At 36.3% G+C, this 16,121-nt stretch overlaps 1 long non-coding RNA gene across 1 annotated transcript in view; it reads left to right on the plus strand.

Annotated features, from left to right (window-relative positions):
• LOC112093087 overlaps nucleotides 1-16,121 on the plus strand; it is a 27,810-nt gene continuing 11,689 nt past the window's right edge. The window contains exon 1 of the long non-coding RNA XR_002902911.1: nucleotides 1-83. This is a non-coding gene — a long non-coding RNA (uncharacterized LOC112093087). The remainder of the gene's footprint in view (nucleotides 84-16,121) is intronic.

Consider the following 16,121-nt stretch of genomic DNA (forward strand, 5'->3'; position numbering starts at 1 on the left):
ATTGTTTCTTTCGGTTTGAAGCATTCATTATCTGAAGAAGTGGATTTTTGAAGATTGGAAGATTCGCGTACGGCTTTTATCAGGTGAGGATTGTAAATCTTTTTCCTTTTGGCTGGAGATATTTTTCGTATTCTTTTTCTTCTTTGCTTGTTTGTTTTTTTTTTCCCTATTGTTTTGATGGTATTGTATGGTGGTTTCACCATCATTTGCTTTTAGTCACTACTTTGCTGGCTTTCTTTGAATTTATACTTTTACCTCGTTGATGCACCTTCTTTTTTATTGTCGTTAGGTGAGGTTATTTATTATAAGCCGATACACTTTTGATTGGAGTTTTTTCACTGTTAATAGATTGATATTCTGATCTTTTTGTGCATAATAATCTCTACTTTATTTTTTTTGTACATAATAATCCCCGTATGTTTTCCTGTTAGCTTATCGAGAAAATTACATAAAATGTCCAGAGAAATTCTTTTTTCGTGAATTAAAACTTTGAATGAGGACGTATGGAGTTAAAGATGGGGAGACATATCCTACGATCTTAATAATTTAAAGTGTTTTCCACAATCTTTAACTCATTTGAATAACTGGTAATAGAATATTCTTCAGTGCATAGCACCTTAATTTTTCATTATTACATATGTAGATGGAAAAGATTTCTAGCTTCAGTTTTCTTCTGCTTTCATGACATTATCTTACCATTTGTGTGCATTTTTGAGCACCTTCTACAAGTTTCATGGTGTATGTACATTCTTATTATGGATCTATTACTTATATATAGTTGTATTGTAGACATTATGCATAACAATCAGGGGTATATGTCTATGTATGTTAGGTTATTTTAGAGTTGCAGTCCACACTTTTGAAGGTTTTTTTTGCTCTGATAGATGGGTTTAAAGTTATAGCAGCTTCTATAATTTTCCCTCTTTAAATATTATTCTTTTAATAAGATGGACATAGGAAGTGTTGGAGCAAAATTTTGTCTAAACTAAGAGCAACTCCAATCATACTAGTCATTTCAGGTTTTTAGTTAAAATGGCTAATGATTTAACTTTTTTTTATCTTTTCTCCACTCCAACAATTAATTAAATGGTTAGCTATTTTAGAGAATGCCTTCCACACTAACTAAATATAATTAACATGGAAAAGTTAGCCATTTTATTTTTTGTATTATTTTATTTTTTTAACTGTAATATATGCAAAGATTCTTTTGTAAATTCAATAAAATTATTTATATTCTGAATTTAATAAATATTAAAATAATTCATATTTAACTAAAATAGAGAGTATGGTTGGAGTGACTCACCAAGAAGTTACTAGTTAAAATAGCTTTTTAGCAATTTTAATTAGAATTTAGTTAAAATTTAGACAATTCCTTAGAGATGCTCTAAATCAACATCCTCGAAGAAAAGATTTAGATCAAACAAGTAAAAAAAAAAAAAAAAAAATAGAACTCTTTTGTTGTTACTATAATTAGCACAGTTGCTGTTGCATAAGTTATTGGAGAAGGAGCTGTTAAAGTACCTGAATTTTTCAGTTGAGTGACGTGTGAGAGGGTGGGTTTCTCTGCATATGTATGTATCAATGTTTTAAGGTGTGAAGAGTGCAGTTTTAAGATATTACACTCACCTTCGCTTGATTAGTGCAGAAAAAATAACTAATTAAGAATACACCTCGTTTCCTTGGGGCTTAATTTTTCTTTCGAAACAAGTAATTTCATGTTGAGTCCATTTAGCTTCCATATTTTTCCCCTATTTTGAATGGTATTTGTAATAATAAGAATTAAGAACGGCATGAGGAAAAAAACTTCTAATGTTACCACAACCATGATTGCGTAAGTATGGAAAGCACTGTAGAGTCTTAACACTATATTTTGATATACACGAATAATTCTACATTTGTGCATAAACAAAAAAATTTTATAACGTGGAGCTTTACCGGAAGCATATGTTGTGGATTTTTTTAATATATATATTTTATTTTAAATATGTATTTTTATCTTTTTTTAATCTTTTTTAATTAATTAATTAATTTTTTTTGATAAAAAACTATATTTAATATACGCCAAAAAAGGAACAAAATGTGAGGAAATAATATAAGAGTAGAGAAGAATTTAGAAGGGATCGTACTTTGTCTTTTGTTCTTACTCGGAAAAGAGAGGAAATGAAAGAAAAGTTTTCTCCAATATTTTATCATTCTGCCTTCAACTTTATTTTAAATATTAAGTGTGTGTGTGTGTTTTAGTACACATTTGATAAAAACAACTACACATACACGTGCATATATGCATAACATCTTTTGTTTTGTTTTCCTTTTTTTTTTTTGTTTCTTTCCAAAACACTATATCTTTAGTTGAAATACTATTGAGTCATACGTGAAGTAGCACTTTGTTTATAATTTTTTGTTCACCATCTTGATGTATTAGAGTTTTTTAGTTTTATTTTTATTTATTTTATTTTTTTAGAAATCTTGATGCATTAGAGTTGCCACATCAAGGTTGTAAACAAAATGTGGTAAGCAAGGAGGTGGTAGTTAAATATTACTCAATTGCAATTGCACCCTTTTAATATATATAAATTTTTATTCAAACACCATCTTGATATAGGAACCTTTTGTTTTCATACCTTTGAATTTTGATTTTGTTTTAGCTACATCTTGCGGAATTAGAGGTTTTAATTTTTTTTTCTCCCTCTCTCTAAAGAAGACCATGCCATTGCGCTTAACTTATTGCAGAACTAAATTTAAAACAACCTTAGATAATTTAGCCCCTTCACTACAAGCACCAGCACCAAAGCATGAAAGTGAGGAGGTTTTGAAACTATGTTGTGGAGGATAAAATAATTTGAGTTCGTTTGTGAATCATGTTTTGTAATAACTAGCAAAATTTGTCTCTTTTGCTTTTGTTTTTATTTGTATTTGATTGCCTTGAGGTATGTACTATAACCTGTTGAACAAATTCAAATTTGAAAGTGTGTAATTTAGCAAAATGATATTTTCGCAGAGTTAAACTAGACGGCTACTTAATAATTTCTCATTTGCATGTAGTTTATAGGTACTTTTTAGTGGAAATGATGAGATATTCTTTAAGCTTTTAACTTTTAAGAATGAATTTGTCACCAAGAGACAATAGATCGTAGAGAAACATAACCACTAGAGATAAAAGAGACAGAAATTGCAAAAATGAGAATTTTAGACAGAACAGGAACTCTAAAATCAGAAATTTCAAGATTCATTCATCAACTATAACTCCAATGAAAATACAATCCATAAACCTATTTGTAGAGGAGGAAGATACGATAATTTAACCTGATTTCATAATATTAATAGATAAAAACAATCCATATTCAAACTTGAATACTAAAAATAAAACACACCCTAATAGGTAAATATACAGTACAAAATCCTAATATCTATATCTTATTCCACATCATTCTCTTTAGGTTAAAAAACTCGACTTCAACGAGTTTAAACTAAAAAAAAATCATGAAAGTACAGTCTACAATGATATACCCTTTCAATTAACCTTAGGATCATGGGGTAAAACATCTATTGAAAGTTAAGCTTGATTTAGGGGCTTAATGTTTGTTGGGTTTTATAGTTAATTAGTTATTGGGCTTAGAGTTTAGTTGTTTAAATGACAGCCAAAATATTTAAGTTCTAGAAACTTATTGTGGAGAAGTTACAAAATAATCTAAATATTTGTAGTAGCTTCATATTGTTGACTTTTGTAAGAGAAGATGGAAGAGAATTTTAAAGAGTCATTTGTACCCATTAGATTAGAATGGAAATAAATTGGTGCTTTCCATTCTTTAATCGGAGATGAGTCCAAGGTAGCGGTAAAAGGCAAAGGTAACATTCTTATCCGATTGAAGAATGGAAAGCACCAACTTATTTCTAACGTCTATTACGTGTCGAATATGAAGAGCAATATCTTGAGTTTGGGGTAACTCTTAGAGAAAGGTTATGATGTTCACTCAAAAGAAAATAATCTTATGAGCTGAAATGGTATTCTCAGTTTTTCATTCAATACATAAACATGTGCAAACAGTGGTTTATAGTCTATATACAAGGAAAAACATCCTAGAAATCTGTCAATAATAAAGTCCTAGAATCACTCTAAATCAAACCCAGGTCAACTATACAATAATTATACAAATCGGGATTACAATCAAGGATCCTAATCATAATCAATCAATCATAAACAAATCCGGAATCATAATCCTAGTCAATCAACCATAAATATTCGGGATTTCAACACTCCCCCTCAAGTTGGATCATAAATGTGAATCATTTCCAACTTGCAAACGAAATCCTCGAAGTCTCGCCGGGATAGTCCTTTGGTGAAGATGTCTGCAGTCTGCTCTGCAGTGGGAACGTATGTTAAACATATAGTTCCATTCTCAACCTTCTCGATAAAGTGTCTATCTACTTCCACATGTTTAGTTCGATCATGTTGGTTTGGGTTGAGAGATATGTTGATAGCTGCTTTGTTATCACAATAAAGTTTTATTGGTAACTTCATTGAGATTTTCAATTTTTCCAGAAGCTTCTTCACCCACAATCCTTCACACATTCCTTGTGCAACAGCTCTGAACTAAGCTTCTGCACTACTTCTTACTACAACATTATGTTGTTTACTTCTCCAGGTAACCAAATTTCCCCAAACATAAGTACAATACCCAGTAGTTGATCTCCTATCTTTGATTGATCCGGCCCAGTTAGCATCTGTAAAGACCTCCACATCTCTTCCTTCATTCTTCTTAAAGAGCAACCCTCTACCTAGGGATCCCTTGAGATACCTAAGGATCTTGTAAACAGCTTCTAGGTGCACCTCTTTCGGTGAGTGCATGTGTTGGCTAACAGCACTGACTGCGAAGGCAATGTTAGGTTTCGTGTGGGATAAATAGATTAGCTTGCCAACTAACCTTTGATATCCTTCCCTCTCAACTGAGTCACCTTCATCAATCGCCCTTTTTCCAGCTTCGATAGGTGTATCACTTAGTTTACACCCAAGCATCCCAGTTTCAATCAAAAGATCCAGAACATACTTCCTTTGAGAAACGCTAATGCCCCTTTTAGATATGGCCACCTCCATTCCCAAGAAGTACCGCATCTATCCCAAACCTTTTACTTCGAATTCAGTTGCCAGAATTTTCTCGAGTCTCTCCATTTCACCAAGATTGTCTCCAATGAGAACTATGTCATCCACATATACAATCAATATTATCTTCAGTCCATCTTTGTCTTCATGGAAGAACATGGTATGATCAGAGTGTCCTTGCTTATACCCCCAGTTTTTTATTACCCTTGTGAATCTCTCAAACCAAGCTCTTGGTGACTGCTTGAGACCATAAAGAGACTTGTTTAGTTTGCACACTCAGTCTTTTTCACCTTTCCTGCAGAACCTTGGTGGTATTGTCATATAGACTTCTTCTTCCTGGTTTCCATTTAAGAAGGCATTCTTGATGTCCAGTTGCTGCAGAGGCCAATCTAGGTTGGCTGCAAGGGATAGAAGTACTTGAATCGTATTTAGTTTGGCTACAAGTGCAAACGTTTATGTGTAGTCAATACCGTAGGTTTGTGTAAACCCTTTTGCAACAAGTCGGGCGTTATAGCGATCTACCTTTCCATTTGCAGTATGCTTTATTGTGAACACCCATTTACAACCAACAAGTTTCTTTCCTCTAGGCAAATTCATCACCTCCCATGCCCCATTCTTTTCCAGAGCTCTCATTTCCTCCATAACAGCTTCTCTCCACTTTGGTACCTGTAATGCTTCTTGTATGTTTCTTGGAATTTCCGTTTCATCAAGATTAGTGGTAAAAGCATGCATTTTTGTTGACAAGGCTTTATAAGAGATGAATTTTGAGATTGGATGGAGAGTGCATGACCGTGTCTGTTTTCTAAGGGCAATAGGCATATCTAAATCCAAAGACTCTGTTGTGTTTGAAGAACTAGGAACTATCACCGGTGCAGACTCTTTTGGTGCCTTGGATGTAAGGTGTTCCTTGTACCTTGACTTCGGCCTCCTTGATTTCACAATTATCTCCTTGACACTTTGTTCTTTTGCATCTCCCCCTGAGTTCAAGTTTTCTTTTAATGAGGGTAAAGTAGATTGAGACGGTGTAGTAGGTTTAGGATGAGTAGATGGTTCAAAATGAGATGAAGGACTTGGAGACGATGTAGTAGGTTCAGGCTGTGTAGATGGTTCAAAAGATGAAGGACTTGGATCAAAATGGTTTGAAATGTCAAAAAACCGGGCTTCACTCATTTTCTCCCCCTGAAGACTGGTTTTTGGGAAGTAAGGTGTGTTTTCAAAGGTCACATCACACCTTGTGTACACCTTTTTTGTGATGGGATCATAACACTTGTATCCTTTCTGTGTAGGAGAATAGCTAGTGAAGACGCACTTACGAGATCTAGGATCAAGTTTGTTTCGATTATGAGAATGAATGTGGACAAATGCAGTGCAACCAAGCACTTTGAGGGATAGAGAAGAACCAAATTGATAGGCGGGAAAGCTTTTTGTAAGTTTTTGGAGTGGTGTCTTAAATGAAAGGACTCGATTGGGCATTCTGTTAATGAGGAAGGTGGCTGTTAAAATAGCATCACCCCAGAACATCTTTGGCATATTTGTGGTGAACATCAATGCACAAGCAACCTCTAGAAGGTGCTTATTTTTTCGTTCTGCAATACCATTTTGTTGGGGAGTGTCAACACAAGAACTTGGGTGAATAATCCCATGTTTTTGTAAATAGTCCCCCAAAATTGTGTTAAAGTACTCAGTGCCGTTGTCAGTATGGAACTTTTGGATTTGTGTTTGGAATTGTGTTTGTACCATCAGGTGGAAATTGATAAAGGCTGAACGAACTTCTTTTTTTTCTTTCAATAGATAAACCCAACATACACGTGTATGATCATCGATAAAGGTAACAAACCATTTTGTATGATTTTGAGTTGGGATTTGATAGGGTCCTCACAAGTCACTGTGAATTAAAGAGAATGGTTTGGTAGGTTTATATACTGATTTTGGAAATGAGGTTCGTTGATGCTTTGCAAATTCACAAATTTCACACTTATAATCAAATGATCTATTCAGAGAAATGAATGGAAACAAACGTTTTAAGTATTGAAATTTGGGATGTCCCATCCTAAGATGCCATAACAGTATTTCACTTTCACTAGAGGTAGCTGCAGAATTACAAATTGCAGTTTGACATTGTTTACCCCCATTGGCCTCCTCAAGGTAGTAGAGTCCCTTACATTTCTTAGCACTGCCAATCATTTTCTCCGATAATAGGTCCTAAAAAACTGTGAGTAGGAAAAAATTTAACAGAGCAATTCGAGTCTTTTGTAAGCTGGCTAATAGAAAGAAGATTGCAAGATAACTTTGGGACATGAAGAACCGACTCTAAGATTAGAGAATCTGAGATCCTAATATTCCCTTTTCCTACAACTGATGAGAGTGAACCATCTACGATTTTGACTTTGATATTGCCAGCACAAGGTGAGTATGATGAAAATAAGCCACTTGAGCAATTTTCCATTCTCCCATTGATTCCTATGAATATAGGAAACTTGTATTTCTCATTCACAAATTCATCTTTGTTTATGCTGCTAACTCTCAGTTTGGTCCTACTTCTGCTTCATTTTGTTACTAAAAAGGGAGGAGGAAACTTAGTACCAAATGCTTGGCAATCCTTGGTATAGGAACTAGTCATATGATCTGAAGCACCATAATCAATTATCCATGAGGTTTTGGAATTGGAGGTGGTGTTTAGGGCACTCAAAAAATTACCTTTGTAGGCTAAAGAGGCAATGGGAACATTAGATGAGGACTGACCAGTTTGGAAACTAGAGAAAATTTTGTAGAGCTGCTCCATTTGCTGAGAGTTGAAGCCACTAGTTGCTGCAACTTTCATTGCTATCTCTTTTTTCCTCAGCCGAGACTTGGTATCCCCGGCTCTTGTTATGTTGTCGAGGCTTCTAGTTAGCTGGTTTCCCGTGTATATCCCAGCAGGTTTCCTTCGTGTGACCAGTCTTGCGGCAGTACTCACACCAAGAACGTCACTTTTTTTGATTTAGGCCTGATCCTGAAGATGGCCCACGGGTTACCAGTGCAGAAGCTTCGGGAGATTCGGATGGATCCTCCTTTAGCATCACTTTCCTCCTACTTTCCTCTCTTCTCACCTCAGCAAATACTTCTCGTGTTGAAGGCAGGGGGCGTCGGCTTAAACTTCACCCTCTGACATCATCTAACTCCCGGTTGAGCCCTGCAAGAAACTTAATGACTGTCTCACTTTCAAGTTTCTTCTTGTACCGGACACTATCATTGGGACATTCCCACTCTTCCTCGAAGCTCATATTGAGTTCTTACCATAAAGTGGTCATTTCCATAAAGTAATCTGTCACATCTCTTTCTCCTTGTTTCATCTGCCAAAGACAAGTTTTGATCTCAAAGACTTGAGAAAAATCTTCAACGTCAGAATATGTTTCCCAAACGGCATTCCACACGTCCTTTGCTTTCAGTAGAAGCAGGTAGGTCTTTCTGATTGATGGCTTAATGGAATTGATCAGCCACGTAGTCACCATAGAGTTTTCTGACTTCCACTTCTGCAGAGCAGCAGCTTCGGTTGAGGCAAGCTTCTTTAATTCTCCGGTAAGGTGCCCCATTTTTCCTTTGCCATCAATCACAAGTTTGATTGATTGGGCCCACTCTCAGAAGTTCTTCCCATCCAACTTCTCCACAATGAGTTGGAAGAACGAGTTATCAACTCCATTTGCTCCCGAGGCTGCCATTTCCTCAGTTCTGTTTTCTGACATGATTGAGGAAGACACTGATACCTTGCTGCCAGGATTCTTTAACATGAGTCTCTTTTTTTTCTTTTAGCTGGGGTAACTGCACCCTGGCTCTGATACCATGTTAGTTTACTAATCCATCCCAAAAGCTTAAGCTAATAGGAAGTGGGCTAACAATAGTTTTATACTTTAACACTCCCTCTTACGTGTGGACTGGACAATGGGCAATTGTGTGGGTAAATTAATTGGAAAGCTTAACACGTGAATATTTAAACCCGAAATATATTAAAGACCTAACACATGATGACAATTTAAATGGGGATAAAGAGTGCAATTACGGGGGTTTGAACTCAGGACTTCCTGCTCTGATACCATATGAGCTGAAATGATATTCTCAGCTTTTTATTCAATACATAAACATGTACACACCGGCCTATACAAGGAAAAACATCCTAGAAATCTGTCAATAATAAAGTCCTAGAATCACTCTAAATCAACCTAGGTCAACTATACAATAATTATACAAATCGAGATTACAATCAAGGATCCTAATTATAATCAATCAATCATAAACAAATCTGGAATCATAATCCTAGTCAATCAACCATAAATATTCGAGATTTCAACAAATCTTTATATAAGGGACAATATTGGTAACATGATTGCTAAGGTCCCAATGTCAAAGAATAGAATGTTTTTGCTCAATATTTAAAACGATGTCGCAAAATGCCTCAAGGCGTGTTACGAAGATTCATCTTGGCTTTGGCATTTATGGTTTGGGCACCTTAATTTTGGAGGATTAGAGTTGTTCTCTAAAGAAGATGGTGAGAGGCTTACCTTCCATTAATCATCCTAACTAGCCGTGTGAAGGGTGCCTACTGGGAAGCTTTCCAAAAGAAGCAACTTCAAGATCATGTAAGCCACTCATGTAAGCGACTGGAGCTTATACATACAGATGCGTGGATCAATGAAGCCGAACTCTTTCAGAGGTAGTAGCTATTTCCTTCTCTTAGTTGATGATTTTTCAAGAAAGACATGGGTGTACTTTTTGAAGCAAAAATCAAAGGTTTTTGGAGTATTTAAGAAATTTAAAGCTGCAGTAGAGAAAGGCCTCGTTCACTTCGCGGATTCGAGTTTTCAATTCGAGCTGAGATATGACATTTTTAGAGAGCTTTTCACTGTAGCAGAAAAAGTTAAATGTGACATTTTCTGAGAGTTTTTTACTATAGAAACCTAAAATTGAAAACTCGAATCCGTGAAATGAACGAGGCCAAAGAAAGTGGAATTGAGATCAAGACTATGAGATTTGAATTTGATCGAGGAGGCGACTTCACTTCCAAAGAGTTCCAACAATTTTGTGAAGACAATGGCATCCGTTGACCACTAACAGTTTCGAGCTCCCCCCAGCAAAATGGGATGGCAGAAAGGAAGAATCGAACCTTCCTTGACATAGGGCGGAGCATGCTCAAGAGCAAGAGAATGCCAAAAGAATTCTAGGCAGAAGCTGTAGTAACATCAGTCTACTTATCCAATTGCTCACTAATGAGTGTGTGGGAAAAGACACCACAAGAAGCATGGAGCGGAAGAAAGCCTGGGATTTCCCACTCAGAGTGTTTAGAAGCATCGCTTACGTACATATGCCTGATAAAAGTGAGGCATTTTTTTCATCGGCTATGACTCAAATTCTAAAAGATACAATCCGTACAATCCAAAAATGGGGAAGACTATCATTCGCCAAGACGTTGAATTTTATGAAGAAAGAGAATGGGACTGGGGCTCACATGATAAAGACTACAACTTTTTCGTTTGAAAAGGAAGGTGTGGAGGAACCAAGGACGGAGAAAGACAATGGGGAGCCCACTACCCCACCAACTTCACCAACTGCAAGTACTCAAGGAGATTCATTGTCATCGTCTTCAACAAGTGCAAGTTCAAACGAAAGAATTCCACATTTTAGGAGCCTAGAAGAACTTTATGAGGTAACTGAGAATCGAGACAATCCTACCCTCTTTCGACTCTTTGCCGATTGCGAGCGCACAAATTTTCAAGAAGCCGTGCAAAGCAAGAAGTTGAGGAATGTAATTGATGAAGAAATCAAGGCAATTGAGAGGAATGAAACATGGGAACTAGCTTCACTTCCAAAAAGGCACAAGACGATTGGTGTGAAGTGGGTGTACAAGGCAAAAAAGAATGCTAAGGGTGAAATTGAGAAATACAAAGCAAGACTAGTAGTAAAAGGTTACAGTCAAAGAGCCGGAATCGACTATGATGAGGTATTTGCTCTTGTTACTCACTTGGAAACTACAAGACTAATTATTTTTCTAGCCGCTCAAAATAGGTGGAAGATTTTTTAAATGGATGTGAAGTTTGCCTTCTTGAATGGAGTTCTTGAAGAAGAAGTCTATATCGAGCAACTGTTGGGCTATGAGGTGAAAGGCCAAGAAGACAAAGTTCTAAAATCGAAGATGACCCTCCATGGCTTAAAGCAAGCACTGAGAGCATGGAATAGCCGAATCGATAAGTTCTTTCAAGACAACAACTTCGCAAAATGTCCTTGTAAGCGTGCCCTCAATGTCAAAGTCAAAGGAGAAGATGTCTTGATCGTGTGCTTATATGTTGATGACTTGATCTTTATAGGAAGCAATCCAAGTATGTTTGAAGAGTTCAAGAAAGTAATGACAAAAGAATTTGAGATGACTGATATTGGGCTTATGTCTTACTATCTTGGCAAAGAAGTCAAACATGAGAAAGGCGGTTTTTTCATTTCTCAAGAAGGGTATGCAAAAGAAACGCTGAGGAAGTTCAAGATGAATTTTTGCAAGCCCATAAACCCCCCGGTGAAGTGTGGAGTCAAGTTAACGAAGTATGACGAAGGAGAGAGTAGATCTAACCTTTTTCAAGAGTTCAGTTAGAAGTCTACATTATTTGACACGCATTAGATGCGACATTCCTTTTGCAGTTGCGCTTGTTAGTCGCTACATGGAGATTTCAACTACCACCCACCTAAAGACCATTAAGAGAATTCTCCTTTATATCAAAGGTACGGTCGACTTTGGCTTACAAACTTATTGGATAAAGCGATGGTGATTGGCTGGAGACATGGATGACAGAAAGAGCACCACAGGATTTGTGTTCTTCATGGGAGACACTGCTTTCACTTGGATGTTAAAGAAGCAACCTATTGTCACCCTCTCAACTTGTGAAGCTAAGTAGCAGCCATGTCATGTGTTTATCATGCAATCTGGCTTAGGAACTTGTTGAAGGAGCTAAAACATGCAACAAGAAGAGCCGACTAGCATTCGTATGGATAATAAGTCTGCAATGACATGGACAAAGAATCCAGTATTTTATGATAGAAGCAAGCACATCTATACACACTAGTACTACATAAGGGAATGCATTGCAAGAAAGCAGGTGCATGTGGAGTACGTGAAGACTCAAGATCAAGTGGTAGATATTTTCACTAAGCCTCTCAAAGGCGAGGACTTTATCAGATTGAGAAGTTTGCTTGGAGTGGCAAAATATAGTTTTTTTTTTTTTTTTTTGGGTGGTGGGGGTATTGGAAGTTTAATTTGTTCCTCGTTCATTTCACAAATTTGAGTTTTCAATTTTATGTTACAGTTAAAAGCTCTCATAAAAAGTCACATCTAACTTTTCTGCTACAGTAAAAAGCTCTCACATAAAATCACATCTCAGCTCGAATTAAAAACTTAAATCCGCGAATTGAACGATGTGTTGATTTTTAGGCTTAATGTTTGTTGGGTTTTATAGTTGATTAGTTATTGGGCTTAGAGTTTAGTTGTCCAAATGAGAGCCCAAAGTATTTAAGTTCTAGAAACTTATTGTAAAGAAGTCTATAGAATAATTTAGATAATTGTAGTAGTTTCACATTGTTGACTTTTGTAAAAGAAGATGAGAGAGAATTCTAGAGAGTCGGTTGTACCCATAAGATCCTAACCGTTTGTTAAGGAGGTGCCACTAGTATGAATAGGAGTAGTTCTTCCATTTTGTATCAAGCCAAAAAAGAAAAATTAAGAGAAATAATACACAGTCCTCTTCCTCCATAAATCTCAAGTTTTTGTCCTAGCCTTTTTTCTAGTTTTAAAATTCTCCTATTTTCAACAGAAACGTCATTTAGAGGTAAGGTAGGTAGCGACCTTGCTTGTGTTCTTTGGATGAACAAGCTTTTGACAAGCATAGATTTCTCATTAGAGTCTTGCTATTTTGAATTTCATCCAAACTCACAAAAGTCGTCAGATAGCTTGGTCAAAAGGATAACGAGCTAAGCAAGTCGGTTATCTGTTCAACTCACAGTAGTCTTAAGGTTGGAACCTCAAGAGCCAGTTGATTAAATTTTTATAGAGCACGTGAAAGAGAAAGTGAAAAGCCTTGGAATCTGGTGAAACTGAAAATAAGGGTGGAATTGGTAAACTCACGGTGGTGTTGCGTGGGCATGTACAATGCTTCAACCATCCACGATGATTGTGCTTCTGGGGGCCGATAAATGAGATCATGTTAAGGGTGGCGAACGATAGGAATGAGTTGGTCAGAGGCATATGAGTTTGCTTCAAAGGGCGATGATGTTAGAAGGTGGTGGTGCATGGAGACAACGGTAGAGGTGTGTGGCAAGGACGGTGTAGGCGTGTGGTGGTGTACAAAGGCAATTTTAGATTGTGAAAGTTTGGTCTTATTTGTGTTAGAACTTAGACGATCAAGAACCAATTAGTTCCAAATGCCAAAATGTACATGGTTCGACGTGAGAGATGGAGAACAAATTCACTACCAACGTCATAATTGCACACGTAACACTTTCAACCTCACTCTACTAAAAGTCCCTTGCACACTTTGTCTCTCTTTACACTTTTCTTCCCTTTTCTCAAATAGAGGCTGTTATCCACTTCTCTAATCTTATCAAACCCAAAACAAAAAGACATATTTATACTCTCAATTGGCCACAACATTAACCCAACCCCAAACTCACGAAATAACAACTTAGTCTAACAAAACAAATTTGAGTCACATACCTAAAAATCATACCTTACCTTGACTCATCTCTCAAACTCACACATCTGCATTTGCAATCTTCATACCCACTATTGTACCCTCAAACGTGGTGTGATGCCAATACAAGCTCAATGTGAATAAATATGTTTCAAGATTGAACTCTAATCAAACTTGACACGAGAAGTTAATTTTTTCTTCTTCCATGACCACCATAAGTCTTCATCATCTTTAGTTGTCACCTACATTTTATTGCACTCTTTTACTCTTGTAACTTCTTTCACAATCTATGACGACTCTTTTTGGCGTTACTCCAGTTTCATAGTTCTACCTAAAATTGTCTTCTCAGTCAACTTGTACAAAATTTTCATTTTTCACCCTTCATAGCTACTAAAACACCTCTCTTTAACTTGTAAAAAACCGCCTATTTTATTACTTTTTTTTAATAGAAAACAAATATTGAAGCATGAAGATATTGAAGACAAATATTGAAGGCAGAATGGATGTTTGGGAAAGGATTAAACTCTAATTATCATCTTGACGTAGAATTAGCACGTGGATCGACCTTTAGAGGGGTATTTTGAGCTTTTCATAAATGTATTTTGATTGCACTAATTATATATACATTAGGTGGATCTATTTTACAAAACTAGGTTAAAGAGAGAGAGAGATAATTTGAGAGGCGTGAAATGTGTGATTCTTTTGTAATTTTCTTTTTTATCATAATAAAAATAAAAATTTAATCGAAAGTGGTCACATCAAGGGTGAATTAGTACAAATTTTGTTTGTGTACTTGTTTGTCTTTTATTTTCTTTGGGGCGTTAATATGCAGATAAGCCTATGTGAACTTTTGACGGTCATGTGAATACCAATCTTTGAGAAGTTACTAACAATCTGGGAGGAGGCTTCTAACTTGTGTGGCCACATTTTGGTAGCTGTGAGACTAAATTCATACTGAACGCGATCTACGCAATAACTGGACTTTCACATTAACGCTAGTACTCAGTAACTAGGGGTTAGGCCTAGTTAATTTTGAGCCCATTTTCCTGGTTAAAGGGTTGCATTATCCTTGCTTTTGTAGATTTCCATTATACTTTGTCATGCTAATGGTCTATTTCTTGGAAAATTTTTAAAAATACCTCTTAAAATAGAGTATGCTTTTATTTCTACCCCTTAAAATTAACCCGTATATTTCTACTTTTTAGATTAGAACTAGTCAAGAGGTAGAGTTTTTCAAAAGGGGTAGAGATTCTCTTATTTTCTTGCTTCTATACTCTAGATGTCTCTTATCTTATTTTATTGCTTCTATTCTCTAGATGTCTCTTAATGCTATATATGTTGGTTGGTTGGTTGGTTGGTTGGTTGAGAAAGGAGAGTGAAGGACATGAAAGAGTACTGGGTGGTTGTATAAAGGTGGATGAGAGTTTATTGAGTAGGTCCCATTGTTATAGAAAATTGACTTGCATGCGTTCTCTGTCGAATTTTCTTTTTTCTATGTCCTTTTTTACGAAAGGTAGTTTTTTGTGGGCTTGGAAGGAAACATTGTCCTGTGCAACATTTTTTCTCACATTCCTTGTCCCATCTCATTGAAACAGATCATATAAAGAAAATTTTCTCACCTGCCTTACGTTCCTGCCATCCGTTTTTCCTTAGGTAAAAAGGAGGAATAATGTGCTCTTAACTTTTTAGTGGTAGCATTTGTGGAAAGTCGTTAGAATAGGATTGTATAACTGTAGTTTCCTATTTTATAGAGATTTGATTTGTTTCCTGATTTCTCTAGATAAGGAGTTACCTAATATAGGGCTGAAATCAAGGGATTTAAAACTGGATGTGGTTATCCCTAATTGTATATAAATAGTGGCTGTACATAATTGTTTTCTGGAATAAGAAGAATTATTCTTTCTCCTAAAAACCTAATCCGGCTCTAAGAAATCTTCATGGTATCAGAGCAAGGCTACTGATCCGGTTTTTAGGATTTTCTTTTCAAGCCAAAACCCTAGTTTCGTTTCAGTCCTCAACCGGGAAAAACTAGTATTCCATAACCCTAGTTTTTGTTTCAGTCATCAACCGGAAAAAAGCCCTAAACCTCATGGCATCAGAAACTGACAGCCCTTCAGGAACCATGGCTGGTCAGGATAGTATTAATGCTGGCCGATCAGAGGGGTCCCTTCTTCTCATCACTCAACACAAGTTGAATGGTCAGAATTATCTCCAATGGGCCAAATCAGTAATGATGTTTATCTCAGGCAAAGGGAAGGACGATTACCTCACGGGATTGGCTACTGCACCAAAGCCGAATGACCCTAAGTACAAGATCTGGAAAG

Source organism: Morus notabilis, unplaced genomic scaffold (genome assembly GCF_000414095.1).
Source record: "Morus notabilis unplaced genomic scaffold, ASM41409v2 Scaffold485, whole genome shotgun sequence".
Lineage (NCBI taxonomy): Eukaryota > Viridiplantae > Streptophyta > Magnoliopsida > Rosales > Moraceae > Morus > Morus notabilis.